Source organism: Girardinichthys multiradiatus, chromosome 2, assembly GCF_021462225.1.
Source record: "Girardinichthys multiradiatus isolate DD_20200921_A chromosome 2, DD_fGirMul_XY1, whole genome shotgun sequence".
Classification (NCBI taxonomy): Eukaryota; Metazoa; Chordata; class Actinopteri; order Cyprinodontiformes; family Goodeidae; genus Girardinichthys; species Girardinichthys multiradiatus.
The window spans coordinates 20,421,166-20,443,333 of NC_061795.1; the positions used below are offsets into that span (position 1 = coordinate 20,421,166).

The following is a 22,168-nucleotide window of genomic DNA, read 5'->3' on the forward strand; positions in this document are numbered from 1 at the left end:
AATCACATGGCAGCAACTCAATGCATTTAGGCATGTAGACATGGTCAAGACGATCTGCTGCAGTTCAAACTGAGCATCAGAATGGGAAAGAAAGGTGATTTAAGTGACTTTGAACGTGGCATGGTTGTTGGTGCCAGACGGGCTGGTCTGAGTATTTCAGAACCTGCTGATCTACTGGGATTTTCACGCACTACCATCTCTAGGGTTTACAGAGAATGGTCTGAAAAAGAGAAAATATCCAGTGAGCGGCAGTTCTGTGGGTGCAAATGCCTTGTTGATGCCAGAGGTTAGAGGAGAATGGCCAGACTGGTTCGAGCTGATAGAAAGGCAACAGTAACTCAAATAACCACTCGTTACAACCAAGACATGCAGAAGAGCATCTCTGAATGCACAACACGTTGAACCTTGAGGCAGATGAGCTACAGCAGCACAAGACCACACCGGGTGCCACTCCTGTCAGCTAAGAACAGGAAACTGAGGCTACAATTCGCACAGGCTAACCAAAATTGGACAACAGAAGATTGGAAAAACGTTGCCTGGTCTGATGAGTCTCAATTTCTGCTGAGACATTCGGATGGTAGGGTCAGAATTTGGTGTCAACAACATGAAAGCACGGATCCATCCTGCCTTGTATCAACGGTTCAGGCTGGTGGTATAATAGTGTGGGGGATATTTTCTTGGCACACTTTGGGCCCCTTAGTACCAATTGAGCATCGTGTCAACGCCACAGCCTACCTGAATATTGTTGCTGACCATCTCCATCCCTTTATGACCACAGTGTACCCATCTTCTGATGGTTACTTCCAGCAAGATAACGCGCCATGTCATAAAGCACGAATCATCTCAGACTGGTTTCTTGAACATGACAATGAGTTCACTGGACTCAAATGGCCTCCACAGTCACCAGATCTCAATCCAATAGAGCACCTTTGGGATGTGGTGGAACGGGAGATTCACATCATGGATGCAGCCGACAAATCTGCAGCATCTGTGTGATGCTATCATGTCAATATGGACCAAACTCTCTGAGGAATGTTTCCAGTACCTTGTTGGATTAAGGCAGTTCTGAAGGCAAAAGGGGGTCCAACCCGGTACTAGCAAAGTGTACCTAATAAAGTGGCTGGTCAGTGTAAACATGAACTTAGATAACATGTTTATACACATACACCAGATTCCTTCATTTCATGTGGTGATTTTATGTTTAGAGACCCTATATTTTAGTTGATCATTTTTATTGAGACATGCTGATGTTAACAAACATAAGGTCTCCAGGAGTAGCGGTGGTAGTTCCAGCATGCTCCAAAACTCTGTTCTTTATTACTACAAATATAAGAGGAATGGGCTGAAATTATTGTCCTTTGTTGTTTTTTGTAAGCCTGAATGAAGCGATTATAAATGGACAACATAGCCATTAGCAAGGATTAATAAAAGTACAGAACGACAGCAGAGCTCTTTCCTGATAATGGGGCTTTGTCTCAACTCGCCCTTTTTCCCCCTTCCTACTTAATGTTTGAGGATAACTGGATGGATTTAGGTCTGAAAGTATACTCTGTCTGTTTACCTGCATATAATAGATTTATGGCGCATCTCTGAACTAAAACCTGACTCGATAAAAGCAACATATTTCCAAACAACTGATAAGAAAACTGCAAAAAAAACACGATTTTTGTGGATGGTAATTAAAAATAAACCCACTTGTCCACACACCTCACAGTGCTACCAAAGTAGGATATATCATCTCGCAACCTAATTTTCCATATATGGTTAAAAGGAACATTTTCATCATCTGCTTAAAATGCAATCAAAAGATGGGTTTCTGAAATGCCTATCTTTGTCCAAGCTCATCAAAGCATCAGAGCATCATTTTATTTGTTTGGCCCATTTATGTTTTTGCTGAGGTAAAAAAAAATGGGTGGGAAGGAAAAAAATTGCAGCTCAAGAAATAAAACAGCAGTAAAATAAAGTTTCAATCAATCATTGAAAAAATAAATATTAAGTACTTTAACGAGAAGGCTGCTTGTCTAGTCCCAGGCCTACCTCCTCCATGTGTTTAAGTACTCATGGGGAAGTTGCCTATTGTCACCTTTTTGGAAGTCTCATGGAGGGAAAAAACGTGTTCTCTAAATGACTAAATGTAGATTTATGTATGGGCTATATCTAAAAAAGGGGCGTTGATATCTCCAAGGCATCAGTAGCACAGGTTCCTACAGCAAGTGGCTACTGATTTATCATCTTCTAAGTTCTGTGACTAATATATGTTTTTTATTTTGACTCTTTGCTCCAGGTCTGCATTTGAAGAAATGTTAACTTACCCACCCTATGTTCTCATATGAGTCACAGTGAGAGGAAGGATTATTCACAACCACATCGCTACAAAACACCACAAAAAAAAATCTATCAAAGAGATGAAAGTAGTCAGCAAGTAAATGAACAAAGGAAAACCATTCTGCTTCCAACTATTGGCCACTGCCTCGTTGTTATAACGCATTATAGTGAGGAAACACTGTTTTTGATGGAAGTTACACCAAGTATTAACTGTCTGACATAGTTCTGGTGAGACTATGAGGCTAAAAAGCATAAAAGATAAAATGACAAATTTACAACAACCAAAAATTAAGCTGAGAAACTGAAACTCAGACTGCAGAGTAAACATGAAACTGGTGTAATTTCCTCTAACAGAAGTTAGAATAGTCGAAGACATGATTTTAAAATGCCTACTGCAGTCATTGTGAAATTCAGATTCTCGTTTCAGTCAAAGCTGCAGAAAGTCAGAAAACGTTTGTGTCAGTGAATGTGTGAGTTTCAGAGTCATATGACTGTAGGTACACGTTGTCCTGCTTCATCTAAGGAGGAAGTTGGTGTTCGAATGTTTGGTGAAACTAAAGAGACTGAAGAAACTAGAGTGTTTCGCATGTCAAACATCTCATTTTGGAAGATTTACCTCTTTAACGTCCAGTTATTTATAGTTTGTAAGAGCTTTTCATTCTTCTCATGAACTTTTTCAGATTGCACAACTGCTCCGTGCCTTTTCCTTTAAACTGAACACCCCCTGAACTCACTGTGTGTCTCAGTGCGGAGAAACAGTCTCTTTCATCCTCATGCACTACTCAGATAAGAAAGACCAGAAAAATAAAAACATAAGTGAAGCTGTGGTGTCCGTACCAGAACTGATGTCTGGATCAGCAGCAGAGAAAGCAGCACACACCTCATCACTGTTAATCTAGGACTTTCAGTTTGTATAAGCAATAATGTAACTGTCCTTAACGTTCAGATAAATATTTATCTCACATATGCTTATGTTTCTATTTGTTCTTTATAGATTTTACGTACTGGAAATAACTGGGTATCATTTTATTATGGTTCTGAATAGCTGCACTTTAACCCAGGGGTCTAAGTGACCTTTAAGGTGAACACAGACCCACCTCTTTCTGAAAAGGTTCAATTCTAGTCATCAGCTCTATGTTATGATTTGGGGTTGTTTGGTGTTTGGTTTCTGTTTTTTTCTTATATGTTCTCACAGTTTGTGAATCATGCTTCTGTTTGTTATTTTCCGGGTCAGGCTTCAGTTTTTGTTTTGTATTCAAGATTCTCTGTTTTTGCTCCAGCCACGTTTTGTTCTGTCTGTCAATTATCTTTATTTGGTTCACCTGCTTCAAGTTAATCTGTCTCCTTGCTCCACCTGTTTCACACTCCATGTATACACACCTGTCCTGTTTATTCCTCGCAGAAACATTTTCTAATCATGCTCGAGTCTTGTTTTTCAAATCATGCTCATGTCTAGTTTTCTGGATCATGCTCATGTCTTGTTTTTTCCCTGCCTGTCCATGCCTGCTTCTGCTTCCACCTGCGAGTGAGTTTTTGTGTTTTTCAAAGAATTAAATCCTTTTTCATTTACCATCACGCTGCCTGCTCGTCTGCATTCTGGGGTCCTATTTCGCAAGCCTTAACACTCTAAGTTGGCATTGAATTATTCTGCTCTTCTTTAAAGTTACTGAGTCATTGGAAAGTACACTGCCTGGCTAAAAAAATAGTCGTTACCTGGATTTAACTAAGAAAATAGGTACGAGCCTCCCATTGGATAATTACTGCATGCGCAACTATGTTTCAGCTGGCAACAAGTTATTTAACCCCAACTGGTGCAATGAGTTGCTTCTCATTTCTCAACAACCATGTTAAAAGACACATCCCGTGGTCATGGAAAATATGTCAGTCTGTTACAGAAGGGTCAAATCATTGGCATGCTTTAAGCAGAGAAAACATCTAAGGAGATTGCAGGAACTACCAAAATTGGGTTAAGAACTGTCCAACGTATTATTAAAAACTGGAAGGATATTGGGGACCCATCGTCTTCGAGGAAGAAATGTGGCCGGAGAAAAATCTTGAATGATTGTGATCGACGATCACTTAAACGTTTGGTGAAATCAAATTGAAAAAAAACAATGGTAGAACTCCGGGCTATGTTTAATAGTGAAAGTAAGAGCATTTCCACACGCACAATGCCAAGGGAACTCAAGGGATTAGGACTGAACAGCTGTGTAGCCTCAAGAAAACCACTAATCAGTGAGGCTTCAATTTGCTAGGGAGCATAAACATTGGACTCTGGAGCAATGGAAGAAGGTCATATGGTCTGATGAGTCCAGATTTACCCTGTTCCAGAGTGATGGGCTCATCAGGGTAAGAAGAGAGGCAGGTGAAGTGATGCAGCCATCATGTCTAGTGCCCAATGTACAAGCCTGTGGGGGCTGTGCTATGATCTGGGGTTGCTGCAGTTGGTCAGATCTAGTGTTCAGCAACAGTATGTGTTCAAAGAATGAGGTCAGCTGACTACCTGAATGTACTGAATGACCAGGTTATTCTATCAATAGATTTTTTTCTTCCCTGATGACACGGGCATCTTCCAAGATGACAATGCAAGGATTCATCAGAGTGGTTCAGGGAGCATGAGACATCATTCTCACACATGGATAGGCCACCACAGAGTCCAGACCTTAACCCCATTGAGAATCTATGGGATGTGCTGGAGAAGGCTTTGCGCAGCAGCCAGACTCTACCATCATCAATGCAAGATCTTGGTGAAAAATTAATGCAACACTTGGTGGAAATAAATCTTGTGATATTGCAGAATCTTATCGAAACCAATGGCACAGTGAATGCGTGTCGTAATCAAAGCTAAAGGTGGTCCAACAAAATATTAGTGTGTGACCTTTTTTTCTGGTGGTGCCTTTTTTTTTGCCCAGCCAGTGTATTTATGCCCTTACAGATACAATAACTTCTGCTTTTTTGTTACATTTGGATGTTTCTGATCATTCAACGACTTATAAATCAGAGGAAAATAATCTGAATTAAAACAAAAGCTGTTTTCAAATTATGATTTCTTTAATTAAGGGGGTAAAGCTATACAAACCAACCAAACCCTACGGGAAATAAGTAACTACCCCCTCAACTAAAACCTGATTGAGCGACACCTTAACAGCAGTTGTTTGTGATAACTGGCAGTGAATCTTTTACATTGCTATGAGGGAATTCATATCTACTTATTTTTTAGTGCTCTTTTAAGTCCACCACTTCCAGAATTTAGAGTTTTCCCCTGTTTAAGGTCATACCAAAGCATCTATGTCCAATTTAGGTCCAGGACTCTGACTATGCCACTCCAAGACCTTCAGTTTGGGATGACTTGCTTGTGTGCTGATAACCAAAGTGTGCTCAAGCTTACATTTATGAACTGATGCCTGGGCATACCGTATACTGTAGAGCAGAATCTATGGTCTCATTAATCACAGCGACTCATAGAGCTCCAGAAGCAGAAAAGCAACCCCAGACATCACACTATCACCGCCATGTTGGACTGTCTGTATGATGTTCTGTTTCTGTGTTACTTTTAGGTCAGATGTAACATGCATTCATGGTCACACACTCCTACCAGAAACCTCCAATTTTGTCTCATCAACCCAGGGAATGTTTTTTCAGACAAATATGAGACTGGCCGTTGTATTCTTTTTGGTCAGTGTTGGTTTTTGGCTTTGTAACGCTCCCATGGATGCCATTTTTACCCAGTCTCTTTTTTTTGCCAAATCATGAGCACTGGCCTTAACTGGGGGAAGTGAGGCCTGTAGTGCTTTAGATGTTCTGGGTTAATTTATAAACTCCTAGATGAGTGGTCGAAATGGAGTAAATTTGCTAGGCCACCTACTCCTGAGATGGTCCCCCACTGTTTTATGTTTTCTCCATCTGTGGATAATGGCTCTCGCTGTGGTTCATTGGATTCCCAAAGCCTTAGAAATGGCTTTGTAATCTTATCCAGACTGATAAATGTCAATAACTTTGTTTCTCATGTATTCTTGAATTTCTTTAGATCAGGGCATGGAGTGTTGCTAATAGGGATCATTTAGCCTACTTCATGTTGTCAGACGGGTTCTATTTAAGATTTTTTTATTATTATTTTTGATTTACTGGCCTGGCAGTAATTAAATCTGACAAGTGGGCGGGGTACACCCTGGACAGGTCACCAGTCCATCACAGGGCAACACACAAACAACCAAGCACCCAGTCATTCACACACCTAAGGGCAATTTAGAGAGACCAATTAACCTAACAGGCATGTCTTTGGACTGAACCACTTATATTTTATTCAGATATGTGTATGAAGGACTTAGAGGAATTGTTTGTGGATCTGTAAAGTCTTAAAACTGTGCACATATATTTATTGCACATATATTTATATTATATTGTAGATATGTTTATACTGTTTAATTTGTATTGTATTGCACCGACTACGCCAAAACAAATTCCTTGTATGTCCAAAAACGTACTTGGCAATAAAGCTTTTCTGATTCTGATTCTGATTTAGATAAATACTAAGTAAGCTGAAAACATTTAATAAAAAAATATTTCTAACAATGTCACGTTTGCTTGAAACCACTCAAAAAGCCTTAGCAGTTTCACTGGAATCTGTGTACCTGTTCAGGTATATTTTCAGAACTGAGCTCCTCAACAAACTTGCTTTCTTTAGAAAATGTCAGGGGAAAAAGAAGATATTTCTGTCTTTATAGTGTTACATCCTGCTGCTCTCTGCTCAGCTTTGCTGTTAAACAGAAGGTTAAAAAGCATTTTTATTAGAAGGACATATGTCTTTTCAACTGGAAGTATTTCAAAGGACTAATAAATGCGATGCAACAAAGTGTTTTCAAGAATAAAATATAATAAAAAAGCGTGAAGCAGCAACCTTTGCGGCTGTTTGCATGTTTGGTGTCTCGCTCCACAGAAAATGGCCCTCAGTGTTCTCAGAAATGCCAGATATACGTCAAGTTTCACCTGAATAAAGACTGCTGCTTGCTGCGTTGTCATGATTCACATCTCATCACAATTTGTTGCTAGATCATTTTACAAACTTTAGAGATCCTCACTGTGTTGAATCAAAGCTGTTTGTCCATGTTTGCTGTTAGTGAAGCAGTAGTCCTGATGACCACAGGTGAGTTGTTGGGCTACAGGGCCATGAATGTTGATCACAGAAGGCTTTTTCACAGCGGTGTAAAACAGATTCTGCCGACTTAGATTTCTTATGTTTTTGCTGTTTGTCACACTGAAATGTTTCAAATCATTAACAGATTTTAATATCTGATAAAGATAACCTTGATACATAAACAGCATTTTTCAAATAATATAACAATTTATTAAGGGGGAGCTATACAAATTAACATGACTCTATGGGAAAAGGTAATTGCCCCATAAACCTAATACTTGTTTATGGGGTCTGTTACATCCCTATGGAGCAATTTTGCCTCTCTCTTCTTTTCAGAATTGATTTAGTTAAGCCATGTGGGAGGGTTTTCCCTCCCACATGGCTTAACATGGCTGTCACAGCATCTCAATTGGATTTAAGTTCGTACTTCGACAAAGCCACCAGGACTGGTGTGCATCGAATCATGGCCCAAAGTGCACAAGCAACATGAACAGATGGGCAGACACTCTCCTTCAGGAGTTTCTGTAAAGAGCAGAAGTCGTGGATTTATTAATTACAGCAAGTAGTCCAGATCCTATGGCAGCAAAGATGCCTAAAAATTATTACACTACCACTACTATGTTTGACTGTTGGCATGATGCTCTTTATCGGAAGTGCTCTCTTAATTTAATGAGAGTTGTAACGGGACACCTAACTGCCAAAATGCTGCACTTCTGTTCAATCAGTGCAGTCAGTCCAAAGGTCTTGGTGATCATCAAGATGTTTCTTGACAAATGTGAGAAGGAACTTAAACTCTTTTCTTGTTATGATTTGGGGTTGTCTAGTTTTTGGTTTCTGGGTTTTTGTTGGTCTTATTCACAGTTCAAGTTTTGAATCATGTTTCTGTTTGTTTTCCTGGTCATGCTTTTGTTTTGTCGTCTTGTTCATGTTTTGTCAAGTTTGGTTTTTGGATCTGGTTATGCTTTTGCTTCATGTTTTTCTAGTTTGTATTCAAGAGTCTCTGTTCTTGCTCCAACCACTTTCTATTCTGTCTGTTAATTATCTTCATCCGGTTCACCTGCTTCAAACTAATCTGTCTCCTAGCTTCACCTGGTTTACTTTCCATATATATACTCCTGTTCAGTTGTTCTTGGCGGAAACATTTTTCTCATGCTCATGTCTTGTTTTCAGATCCTCCTCTGGTTCTGTGATTCACGTCAAGCCTGTTTTGCCAACCTGCCCATGTCTGTTTTTGCCTATCTTGCCTGTCCGTTTGTTGTTTTGGTTCCTGCCACCTTCTGTGAGTGAGTTTTTGTTTTTTTGTAGTTATTAAATCCTTTTCCACCTACCGTCACGCTGCCTGCTTGTCTGCATTCTGGGGTCCTATTTCGCAAAGCCTTAACAGAAATGTTTCCGCCAAGAACAACTGAACAGGAGTGTATATATGGAAAGTAAACCAGGTGGAGCTAGGAGACAGATTAGTTTGAAGCAGGTGAACCGGATAAAGATAATTAACAGACAGAATAGAAAGTGGTTGGAGCAAGAACAGAGACTCTTGAATACAAACTAGAAAAACATGAAGCAAAAGCATAACCAGATCCGAAAACCAAACTTGACAAAATATGAACAAGACGACAAAACAAAAGCATGACCGGGAAAACAAACAGAAACATGATTCAAAACTTGAACTGTGAATAAGACCAACAAAAACCCAGAAACCAAAAACCAAAAAACCCCAAATCATAACAGTTCTTTTTGGTCACCAGTGGTCTTCATGAATGATACTTTTTTCCATTCTTTTCATATTGTTGAATCCTAAACACTGATCTTAATTGAGGCAAGTGAGGCTGGCAGTGCTTTAGAGGTTATTTTGGGTTTTTCTATGACCTCCTGGTTGAGTTGTCGAGGCACTCTTGGATGAATTTTCCAAGGCCAGCCACTACTGTGAACGTTCACACCTGTTTTGTGTTTTCTTCATTTGGTTATATTGGTTCTCACTGTGGTTGATGTTGTTCTAGTTTTTTCTTTAGATCAGGGCATGATCTGTTGCTTTTTGAGACCTTTAAGCCTAGTTTATGTTGTCATAATGGTCAGGGCCAGGTTAATTTGAATACCTATTTTCCCTTGACAAATTAAATGATCATGCTTATTTATTATTACAATAATAAAATGCTTTTTTATTTGCTCAGATTATTAACAGTTATACCAAAAATTATAATCAGGAGGATCAATTTTTGGGAAAATATTTTGTTTTCCTTGCATTTTAATAAAAATGGTATGTTGAAAATAAATCATTGACATTACAGAAATTAAAGTTTTCTTGTAATAACGTAACAGCTTTTTTGCATGATTCCACTGGGCTTTTTAAAAATGTATCTTTGGTGGTGAGGTCCAGGTCTTTGAGATTGAAAGGCCTCCGTGCCATCACCTGAATCTCTCAGCCTCTCAACAGATTCAAGTTTGTACTCTGGTTGGGCCACCCCAAAACTTAACTTTCAGTCACAAAAAAACAAGTCGGTACAATTAAAAGATCATTTTAAACCTGAATCTTACAGGGGAATGAATAATTTGGGGCATAACTGTATGTCTGATATTAAAATTTAGTTGGTGATCTAAAACATTTAGGTGGGACAAATAAAGCAAATACAGAAGACATCTGTGAGGACAAAATAATCTAAACTTGGTACTAAATGAGTTACAATTCTGCACTCAGCCACACTGTATAAGTAGTTTGTTGTTATGCAAGCCAGCCGTTTAAGCGATGGTGCTATGGTGACTGTTACTAAGGCCACATTTAAAGCCTTCAGACTGTACTTCAATAAGATTGTTACATAACTTAGCTGTTTGTATATAGATGTGTTTTCTCTTTATGTTTTATTCAGTGGAGCCAAGGATGAGTGTCATATTTAACTCTACAATACCCAACCATAAAACAAGGCACAGGTTTTAGACAGAGCAAGTGCAAGAAAATCTTTTGTAGATTAAACGAGAGGTCAGTAAACATGCATGCGAGTTTGCTTTTGCAGCATATTGATTTTAGATACGGTTTTAAAGCCATATAGTGTGATGGTCAACTGACAGCAAGTATCACTGGTTTAAATTTCAGGTTGGTTTCCCCCTGATGCTTCACCATCTTCCCTCAATAATACACATAGATCAGTTTTATCAGTGAGCTTTCAGCTTACCTCTCACAGAGCTAGGTCAGTATTTTCCTTCCTTTCAAGCTAATGAGGCTGCTGCTAAAGCTGTTATGAACAGCATTACATATGTTTAACGTATTTTGAATGGAACCAGGAAAGGCTGGAGCTGTAGGAACAGGCTCCACAGTTTCAGGTCTCAAGTGCCTGAATAGTTACATGGCTTTTACATTTTTCATCTATGCTTTCAGTGCCAGTCTCTGATGCTACTTTCACTGTAGTGTGATGTCATGCTGTCAAGGTTTACTGTAAATCTGAGCAATGATATTGAAAGAAAAAAAGTCTGAATTTGCACCCAGTGTCCAGACTTTGAGGGAGACAGAATTAGTGTATCTGCAGGAATATTACAGCAGGTGGCTTTTGTACAAATATGCACTTTTTCATCCTGTTACCAATTATTCAGTACAGAAGGTGTTAAAAACATATGCTGCTAATCAGATTACTGATCATCCTAAAAAAAATATTCTCTTTTGCATCCAGTCCAGTTTGGTTCAGGCCGAACCATTTTACAGAAATGACCACATGATCATCTTTAGGTTCATTGACATATTGAGACCTTTTATACAATTAATTACACATTTTCTTGGGAAAAATGTTGACTTAAATTTTTTTTGGGTGTTTAATTTCATTAAATCTTATTGTTTGTATTGTTCCCAAACTGTTAAAATAGTAAATCCACTTTCCTATGTTTTTAACTGGTGTCCCAAAGGGGTGTATACTTGCTCTATTTTTCTTTGGTTTGTCTATTAATGATTTACTGTTGTTGGACCGAGCCATAGGAGGGAACAAAAAGGACTAAACTGCACCTGAAATCAAAAGAGACTGGTAAAAACTCTGAATCCCAGAATTCACAGTATTATCACATTTTCATGACAGCTCCCAGGAAGGATGTTATAATCTGCACCTGTTTGTGTTTTGTTAACTGGCCCCACCTGTTTTCCATGAAGTTCTTTTCACCTCAGTTGTTTTTAAGTTCCAGTTTACTGTCCCTTCATTGTTGGGTTCTCCGTTGCTGTTTTCCTGGTTCCTGTTTTCCTTCGTGTCTGTGTTCCTTCGTGTCTGTAAGTTCATCATTCTGTTTATTAAATTATCTCCTCACAATGCCCATGTTTCGTTGCCGTTTTGGTCCTTCACAACCACAAACCATGACAGAAGAACCCAGCCACACGAAGCACCTGGCGACAGGCATCAAGGTCATTCCTCTTTTCGAGCATTTCCAACAGCAAGCGGAGAAAACCTGTACCAATCTAAGGACAGGTTGGAGCAGGATTCCCTTTTGGAAGCTCAAAGCACAAACACAAACCATGACAAAGGAGAGGTTTCACAGCTGGAATCCATGAGACATCGTAAAGCTACTAAAGTCTGCGCAGCAGCATGTTCTTTCTCTTTGCCCGCAACTCTCTTCCAGGCTGCACTGCTGAAGCTAAAACTATGCTAATGCATGGAGAGAATTTTGTTCCAAAAATATTGTAACCAAAGAATGCGTTTCAAAAATGGCAACCACTAATATTACCAACGTATATATGCTGCTGTTTGAGCCTATCAATGTCTCTATTGATAAGCTCAAACCCACTCATGTTCTGGCAGACAATAGCTGGTAACCACCCAGACTCTTTGCTGTGGATGTCCTTCCTCTACTGTGTTAATGGACTCTCATCAGCTGTCAGAGCTCAAGTCCTCTTCACCCTCTCCTTGTCATCCTCAAACTCACCTTCATTTTAGAGTGTTCTGGGCTGGCCCTGAGGTATCCAAATTCACCCACTCTGGCCAATTGATCAAGCCCAGGGTCCTGGACAAGCTGTAGACCCTACTGTGTTTTCGAGCGGTGGGGGCTTGTGTGTGGCTGACCACCGGGGGGCTCCACTCATACCCAGACCACAGGATGGTAAAATTTTTCCGATGTGTGTTGATGGCACGGTTCTGTTGTCCTGAGCAGTTAGTTGTTGGAATTGAGTAAACGAGGTGATCGACCCTAGTTCTCATGTCATCTTCCTTACTCCTCCAAAGTTTTCTTTATTCTTTACATTTTTAATTAGAAGTTTAGCTGAATGTTTTTAGCCTTGTTAAAGAGATTCTTAACTAACGTATTTTAATGGGAGGTTGAAGTATTTTGTTAATAAAGTCTTGTATTTTGGAGAGAAGTTGATTGTGTTAATTCTGAAAATGGGTGCAGAGTTTGCTGTTTGAAAATGCTAGTGAGCATATTCACTCCTTCATCTATTGTTCTATAGCACCTTGCCTCACCAACCATGTAATTATAAAACAACTGACAGAGACTGAGAGCTGTTTAGCTATTAAATTCCTGATAATCAGGTAATTCTGATTAAAACTTTATTAATAGTTGCCTTTGGGACTTAATAGTCATTTATAGCAAACCAGACAGCACTGTACATGCTGGAGGCCTATCAACATGAGAAACAAAGACTACAGATGAAAGCTATCCTTTTAGCTAAGTTGGATAGTTTACATTTATCTTCTTTTTATATTTATTAAAGTACATAAAAAATGAAACAATTTACCACTAGCCAATTGATACACTGTAGAATCAGCACACTGCAGACTCAGTACAGCTCTTGGCTTTCTAACACACAGAGAGGGAGAGAAACAGAGATTGTGTCAGAACAACCAGTAAATAAATATGTTTAGTTTCTCCTATCCTCACATCAAAACTATCCTCTAGTGAATCAGAGGATAGTGAAATGGTGCTGTGGATGAGGAGGGCTCTGTACAGCAATCAGGGTGAGAAGTTCATGTGACTCAGCGTTCTTTATTTTCAATGTTGGACAGATTAAAGGAGGAGTAATCGCTTGGTCAGCCAACTCACCCTATAGGAATGGATTTCTGGGAAAACAGTCACGTGTTTTTGGCGCCGGGGGTGGGGGATTTGGACACGCTCTCTTACAATTATATATGACGCCTTTGGTTCTCAACAGAGAGGTACAGTTATTCAGTTTCCTGTCACTGCAGGAATGTAGGCTGAGATTCCAGTTCTGTGACTCGTGCCCTTTCACCTGCCGCCGGATTCTGTTTCATTCTTCCTTTTCCCTCTGCAGGGGAATTTCCCAGATTGTGTGGTTGGCTCTCAAGTAAGAAGTTATACTGGTCTGTGAGATACTTAATGCTGATTTTAGTTCAATAAAACAATAGCTGCTGTTTCTTTATTTAGATAGCCAAAAGTATTAATCAGGGCATGTAAAGCAGTCATGGTGCAAATAAATTATATGAGGGGTTTTAATGATGTTTCCGCCTGTGTGGATTACCAAGCCCAAAGATGCTTTGTCATGCAGGGTGTGTACTACGAGTATGCGTGTGAGTAAATGAGTGAGCAACAGTAAATCTGGGTATTTTACTTGTGGTAACACATTTCAAAAGCAAGCGAAACTTGGATGTTAACTGTTAACACCGTCCATGTTGATATGAATATGAACAAGATCCTCTGTATCTGCATATCTGAACATCTCTGTCTGTTTACTTCAGCCCACGATGACTCAGAGTTGCAATAATGACTGTAGCAGAGCGGCAGATGAAAGGTTCAGTCTGACTGTAGACAGCAGAGAGAGAAGCAGCTAGGGCTGAACACCTCTGCCTCATACCCTCCCCACTGCTCACTGGCTTAATACGTGTCCTGGTGAAGGCAAGCTTGTGGTCCGAAGCACAAACCGTAAAGTGTATTAGAGGATCTTTCAGTGCATGGAGCAGGATCAGCTCTAGGTCTGACCAGTGAGTGAGAAAACATCATCCAGAGGAGAATTGTGCATCGCTTGGCAGTTGATGGATCATTTGCAACAGGTTAGTATTTTAGTATTAGTTTATCGATTTTGTTTTTCTTGTGAAGGAATTTACATATTTGAATCCCTGTAAATGTTACAGTTTCACTTTAGATCATTTTGAACAGCCACTTTTGGATGTAGTATCCGAAAGCTTTAGATAGTCGGATGTTTTAACAATGTTTTCAACTGGCTTGAACTTCACAATGTTTCTGATCCCAACAGGATGTTTAACATTGATAACTCTATCATTAATTAATCAAATCTGTTGCAAAGGTAGAAGGCAAGACAAATTGCTATGAGAATACTTCTCACAACTGCTATTTTTGATTATAAATGCTGTGATGGCCTTTGTGTTTCAAGTAAACACACCTGGAGGCTGTCCAGCATCAGTGCAGGCATAAATAGCAACAGAACGATATTCCTTGATAAACTCCATTATGTCCTTCAAGCCCATGTGAGGAAAAATCCTTCTTTGTCTGCCTCATTGCTGGTTTCCGACAAAGCAATAAAGGTCCAGACTAATAAATGATTTACTGGCAGTTGCATAAAATCCCCCTGTTACTCATCTTGTAGCATCACATTGAGTGATTTTTATTTCCTAGCATAACTAATCCCATTACTTTCTCTCTCTTTTGCACAATGCCTCGTATTCACCCATCACCAAGATGAAACGGTTGAATGTATGTGTTCATAATGTTGAAAGCGTAGTAACTGGTTTCATGACTCATTTGTCAAAAGACTGATTGTCAAGGAAATCGAGGAATAAGAGCTGTTCTGATGATAAATGACACACATCCTAATTTAACACTGTATCGAATACATGTCAATGTCATATATTTTACTCACCAGGTGTGTAATCCCATAAATCTTTTTTTTAACACCCTTTTACCAGTTAAGATTTACTTTGATAATTGTGATCAGCTGGACATGTTGGTTGTTTAAAGAGAGGCTATGGCCAGCTAGGCTAGTTATTTGAAGGAAAAATACAATAAATATAAGATATTATGTCATCAATTGACATGAGCTCTAAAATCCTGTAGTTAATGAGGATTTTCTGAAATAATGTAGCTACAACAATGATCCAATTTTAGGATATATGCCAGCCGGTGATGCATGAAGTCCATTTTAACAATTTCTTCATAATACAAAATCAATGCCTCAATATTTTAACAGTTGCTATGTTACTTACTTATTAATTGATGGTACCAGTATTTTTGTCATACCATCGAAGGGCTGGCAAGATGTTCCTGAGGTGTTCAACATTTCTTGACAGTTTAACTAATTGTTTTTTGAACTTACACCGCTGCCCAGTAGGTGGCAGTGTATGGGGTGATAAATTAGAGTCAAGAAGTGGCTTCTGCGCAATTAACATCCACTCACATAGTGAACTGGCTTTGAATAGCTGGACATTTTAATGACCACTGTGGATGAAATGGCTAGGACAGAAAATAAAGGCTGTTGCTGGTTTTTTATTTGAGTCAAGCAAACCCCTTTCTTCAGTGCCTTCTTTCATATCCATGCAAACTCTTTTTGAAAATGTAAGAACACTCAGGTAAGACACTCTGTTAAATAAAAAAAAGTCAATACAGCTGCAACAAGCCCCTCATTCTATAGCCTTCTTGTAAAATTGTGGTGGTTTGTAAACCCTCTTAATGTAACTCACAATTCAACGCTATTGGGTATGCGGTTCCCAAGTAGTACGCTGTATTCAACAGCCTGACAGCTTCTTCTCCAAGAAAGGGGGAGAAGGGGTGTTAGCTCTACTCCTGAAGTCCACCAGGATCTCCTTGTTTCTTTACTGGACTGACATTCAGGTTGTTTGTCCAGCCAACAAGATCCTCTGCCTCCATGCCCAGTTACAGATAAGTCATGTGTCACTTTTGTGTGCAGAAGGTATCTCAGAACATTTTATTGTGGGGATTTACTATTGAGGATGATGATGGAAGACAAGCAATCAGGGATATTTGCAGACTGAAGCCTGCCAGACAAAGAGTCCAAAATCCATGTGAACACTGAGTCAAAAGTACTCAGCAATACAAAATACAAACTAAGTATACAATATTTACAAATAAAGTAGTTTGATTGTATTCAGGCAATGAATGTGTAAGTTATATTTTTAAAAGGATTTTAAATTGCACTTTGGAGACACATAAATTCACTCCAGGGGTCTCAAATGGACCACAGGCCACACTTTGGTCACCCCCTGGTTTAAGGTTTAGCAGTAGCATTTATAACAACATATCAGTCCTTGTGCTCCAGATGGATGACAGCCCCTGGATCAGCTACAGACCCATTTTATCTGTTTGCTTGTTGCTGTGAGAATGCAATGTCAACTGAATCCTTGATTTTGACCAAAACCAGACATAGACAATTAATAATTACTGAGGCAAGAGTCCTGAAATACTTGTAGATTAGTTGGAATGAACAGGCACTTCTGATTGGAATAAAGAGATGTTGAAGCGATCTTTTAAAATATGGAATTATGTCTTGACCAGTGCACTTCCCCTGGAGAGTCTTTCAGCTTGGCTGATCAGATGGGCACGGATGTGATTCAAAGCATTAGGCAGTGACAGATCCTGAATACAGTCAGCACTTCTTCTTTTTGTACTCTGTCATGCCCCTAATGCCCTACCACATGCTTCTGGGGTCACCAGTAGCACGTTCACCATGTGTTCCAGAGGATATAAGGTTTACCACTGGATCTTGAAACTGGATAGCTGAGTCTGTGACCTTCAGAGAAATCACACCTCTCCATTAAGCCAAGGTCAGAAGGTTCTGGTTAGGATGGATAGGTTTTACTCTTGTCGGAGTTACACTCGTCATACGTTTGCTTATGTATTCACACACAAAAGAAACATAATTTTCCATGTCCAACCTGCCCATGTGAGCTGCTGTCTTTTATTACCATGTATTGGTTGATACATGCAAAATATCCTAAAGCATAGAAATATATTATATTTCCCAGGTCATCGTTGATCAGTTTATAAAGGTTCTTGTTTCAAGTTGGTCATCTCTCTCTCATCCATACTTTGCTCTGATGAGGGCATAAAGTGGTGAATGGAGGCCCACCCCCTCCAGGAAAAGCTTCATACTCATCTCCATCTGCGTTCAGTGACCTCAACTCTTCCTGTCTGGATGATGACCAGATGACCTCAACTCTTCCTGTCACTTCTGTCCTCAACTGTGTCAGGTGACAAAATGGCACCAGGGGAAAATGTTGGACAGATGAAAGACAAGCTGATGACCATCAGATCTTTGACATCCTTCTGGTCCCATGACTCCCATTTACCTTTGGCTTTTACTTTTTAATTAGGAATAATTAAACCCTAGTTGGTAAAATTCACTCTCCTCTCCGTACTACTCCAGGTTCTTTATGATGTAGCACTGAGACCGATCCTTTATTTGAATAAAAACTGAAATAATATGTGTGTCTCTGCTTTTTGGTTTAATTATTAAGTAAGATCTTGCAATGAAAGATAAAAATTGAAGTATGATGATGGGATGATGAAGAGCTTGTCACAAGACAAAACCTTCACCCATTTTCATCTTCCGTTTAAATACGACCATGGCAGATATGACTAATTGTGAGTTCACACTGTACTGATTCTCCAAGTTCCACATCGTTCCACAATACTGACTGGGATATCCATTAAGCTGTAATCCTGACACAAATTCCTCACCAACCCTAATGTCACAACCTAATATTGCTCATCACCAAAGATAAATTGGCAAAATACCAGTGGAAACATGCAAAACGGTGGGTCTGAGTCTCAGTATCTTCTCTGGGATCTCAAAATACAAACTGATTGGAGGATGTACAAGTGTTGGACAATGAAACTGAAACACCTGGTTTTAGGCCACAATAATTTATTAGTATGGTGTAGGGCCTCCTTTTGCGGCCAATACAGCATCAATTTGTCTTAGGAATGACATATACAAGCACAAGATTTGCGCTCCTTGCACCATTGAAACCGATGTTTGGCATTGGCATGAGTGACCAAAGGTTTGGCTATAGCAGCCCGGCCGTGTATATTGACCCTGTGGAGCTCCCGACGGACAGTTCTGGAGGAAACAGGAGAGTTGAGGTGCACATTTAATTCTGCCGTGATTTGGGCAGCCGTGGTTTTATGTTTTTTGGATACAATCCGGGTTAGCACCCGAACATCCCTTTCAGACAGCTTCCTCTTGCGTCCACAGTTAATCCTGTTGGATGTGGTTCGTCCTTCTTGGTGGTATGCTGACATTACCCTGGATACCGTGGCTCTTGAAACATCACAAAGACTTGCTGTCTTGGTCACAGATGCGCCAGCAAGACGTGCACCAACAATTTGTCCTCTTTTGAACTCTGGTATGTCACCCATAATGTTGTGTGCATTTCAATGTTTTGAGCAAAACTGTGCTCTTACCCTGCTAATTGAACCTTCACACTCTGCTCTTACTGGTGCAATGTGCAATCAATGAAGACTGGCTACCAGGCTGGTCCAATTTAGCCATGAAACCTCCCACACTAAAATGACAGGTGTTTCAGTTTCATTGTCCAACCCCTGTATCTCCAACTTGCCCAGCCACAAGAATATGGGTTTTTAAAAGCCTATTCTGCATCTCTTTCAGTTATTGTTCTGTTGATTTTTGCTTTTATCACCTACCCACCTAATACTTTCCCTCTTGGTGTGAATTTGCTGCCTCAGAGAAGGGCCTACTAAAATGGGTGGTATGCTTTTTATGTGTAATCCATGTAAATGCCGTCAGTAGTGATTTGTTTCCCTCTTGATTTAACATAAAAGCACAAATGAATACTTTTGGATATGATTACAAACATGATGATGTTTGACTTTTTTTTTTTTTTTTTTGCTCTCATTTTGTGTTTCTGCAGAGGCGTCCTGATCCACGCAGGTGGAACACCGGGACACATTCTGGACTAGCGCTGCTGAGACCATCCTTCCAGAAATATTCCCTTCATCTTCTAAAAGTCCACTATTGAATTTCTGACAGCGCGGGTCGGCTCTGGTTTGACCGCAGTTTGGTGCTTTAGCACTCCCCCTGGTGTTCATCTAGAGAATGGACCATATAGTGAGGGGAGAGCTTCTCAGTTTTACTGCACATCTAGTGTCAGGAATTTATTTCTCTTTGTATAATTTTGTATCAAGCTATAGATATAAGGTTTGCTGTCCAACAATCTGCATTCAGAAGCTGATTTCAATTGGTAGCATAGATGTTTGTATCCAGTCTCTAGCACCATATGAAATCAGTGTTCTGGGAGGTGGACTTCCAGCGTGTATAGACTATACATGAATAAACCAAAAGTAACTTACATTTGTGTAAGTTCTGACCACTTTGTTGCTTCAAAAACAGCTTTTTGTCATCAAGATTTATCAGTTTTATCGAGTTTCAGGTTTGATTTTGTTCTTTGGTTTTTGTGCCCTTTTGTTTTTCTACATTGTTCAGTTTAAAGAGTTTAGTTTCCATGTTTTCAGATGTTCACTTTATACAGAATACCAAATGGCCAAATTATTTGGTTTTCTATTGTATATGTATTGTATTGTGTATGTATTGTATTGTGTATGTATTGTATATGTATCTATGTATGTATGACTCATCATATTTGCTCACCAACAAATTATTGCTTGTGTGTTTGTATCTGAAACATCTCTTTGTTTTAACTGTTACCATCAGGAGTGTCTGGGTAGCACTTGATTCAAGCTGTAAAGGCCATACTAAGGGATAATGTCGTTATTTCAAGAAAACAAAAAACTATTTATCCAGATAATCAGATTAGCTAGTTTGGCTATCTCCAGTTGGCAGATATGGGAGGCTGTCCTCAGTGGGTATAGTAGTCATCGTGCATTTGGACAGTTATAGGTTCAATTCCAGATTTGTCCTGCCACATGTCGACATGCACCTTAGGGCATCTAACCCTAAGGTGCCTACTGATCTGTGTGTGCATGTGTTGGTCAGTTCAGCTTCTTGAATGTGGCTCTGGAGTGGTCAATAGGACTAGAAAAGCCCTTTGCAAATTCAGTCCATTAACCATGGCCTTATAATTTAGTCATGCCTTCAAGAAAATTACATCAAGCTGAATTATTAGATATGTTTTCTCAAATATAATGAGGTTTATCCTATACAGAGGTTGTAGGAAGACCTGATCAGTTGATAACGGGGTATACCTTGGAGAGGTCTCCTGTCCATCATACAACCAGTAAAGAGACAAATAAGACAAACAAACAAATGTATCACCTTAGTTTAACCTAACATTCTTTGGAAAAAAAAATTAGTACCTGGTGAAAACCCTCTCACACACAAAGAGACCACAACCACCAGCAGGCACAGAGCTTGCAACCAGGACCCTTTTCTGCTGTGAGACAACATTGTTTTTTTAATAAAATCTTCACACTATTTTCACCTACTGTTCTCTTTTTTCAGGTGGTCAGAAGCATTTTTATTATGGTTGTAATGGTTATAAATCAAATAAAGTTTCTGTTGTGTTCTTAATAACCTATGCAGTACTTGTTAGAGCTAGAAACTTTGGTGACCTGAATAAAGTCTGTGGAAACTTGTAACTTGTATCCACGTCAAATATCTCCTTCAGCTTGACTTGACAATGATGTCTGAAACGACAGCATCCCCTGTTGAGATGAGGATATATCCGCTGGACTGAAATGACAAGTCCCAGATTCTCCTAATATCCTGTTTAATCACAATAACATGTATGTCTTGATTTTTCCCCCAGCAGCAATAAAATGATAGAATGAATCAGGAATGATTCATTATAATAAATACATATGTTGGTTGTTTGAACAAAAGTCAACATCTATTGAAAGAATAATGTCATTTTAGTTATTGTGAGTTTCCAGGCTGAACAAAGTCATTACAGTGATGCAGATGAATCCATCACATTGGGAGCAAACACCACCTGTGTTTCACAGTACTCCACCCATTCAACTAAATAAGGACATTTAATTCTATAAGAGTTAACATTTTAAGTCTATAAGAATGTCCTTGGCAGAATTACATTTGAAAACAGATATTTTCATGGTGAAAAAAAAATACTTTTTTATTTCACCTTCCACAAGATTCTCACAATAGCTTGCTGTAACTTGGCTGCATTCCTGCTGCCAGAACAGGTGCAACTGAGTCAGATTTCCAAGCTGTCTTAGTCTTATCACACCTTTTCAGCTCTGGCCAAAACATGTTTTGTGCAATTTAGATCAGGGCTTTCAATGGCCACCGCAAACCGTCGATTGTCTTTACACTTAAGCCACTTTGTAACTAATTTGCTACTTTTTGTCCATTTCGAAGACCCATTCGTACCCAAGCTTTGGCTTCTTGGATGCACGTCCTAAGATGTTGCTTCAAAATGTCCACTTAATGCTGCCTCCTCCATACTTTGCTATTTGGATGGTGTCCTCAGGCTTGTATGTTTCCCCCCTATGTCCTCCAAATGTAACAATGGCCATCATGGTCAAACACTTCGATTTTAGTCTCATCAGACTGCAGGACATGTCTCCAAAACACAGTAAAGTATTACCCTTGTGTGCATTTGCAAAACTGTAATCTATGTATGTGTATAACTTCTGAATTTGAAAATACATTAATTTGAGATTTCTTAAATAAATTTCTCCATCATATTTCTGGTATTTAGAGAATAAAAATAATTTTCTTAACCCTAAAAATTTTAAAAAGGAAAAAGTCTGATCTGATTTAATATCATTAATGGTTACGTATGTAAATATCTGGCTTCAGTAGTATATATAGAAGTGTAAAAT

The 22,168-nt window shown here is 39.3% G+C and overlaps 1 long non-coding RNA gene across 1 annotated transcript; it reads left to right on the forward strand.

The window, feature by feature from the left end:
* The first annotated feature begins 14,119 nt into the window (after positions 1–14,119).
* On the forward strand, positions 14,120–20,962 carry LOC124858179. Its single transcript, XR_007035761.1, has 2 exons — positions 14,120–14,424; positions 19,279–20,962. It is a non-coding gene; the product is annotated as an uncharacterized LOC124858179 (long non-coding RNA).
* Positions 20,963–22,168: the final 1,206 nt, after the last annotated feature.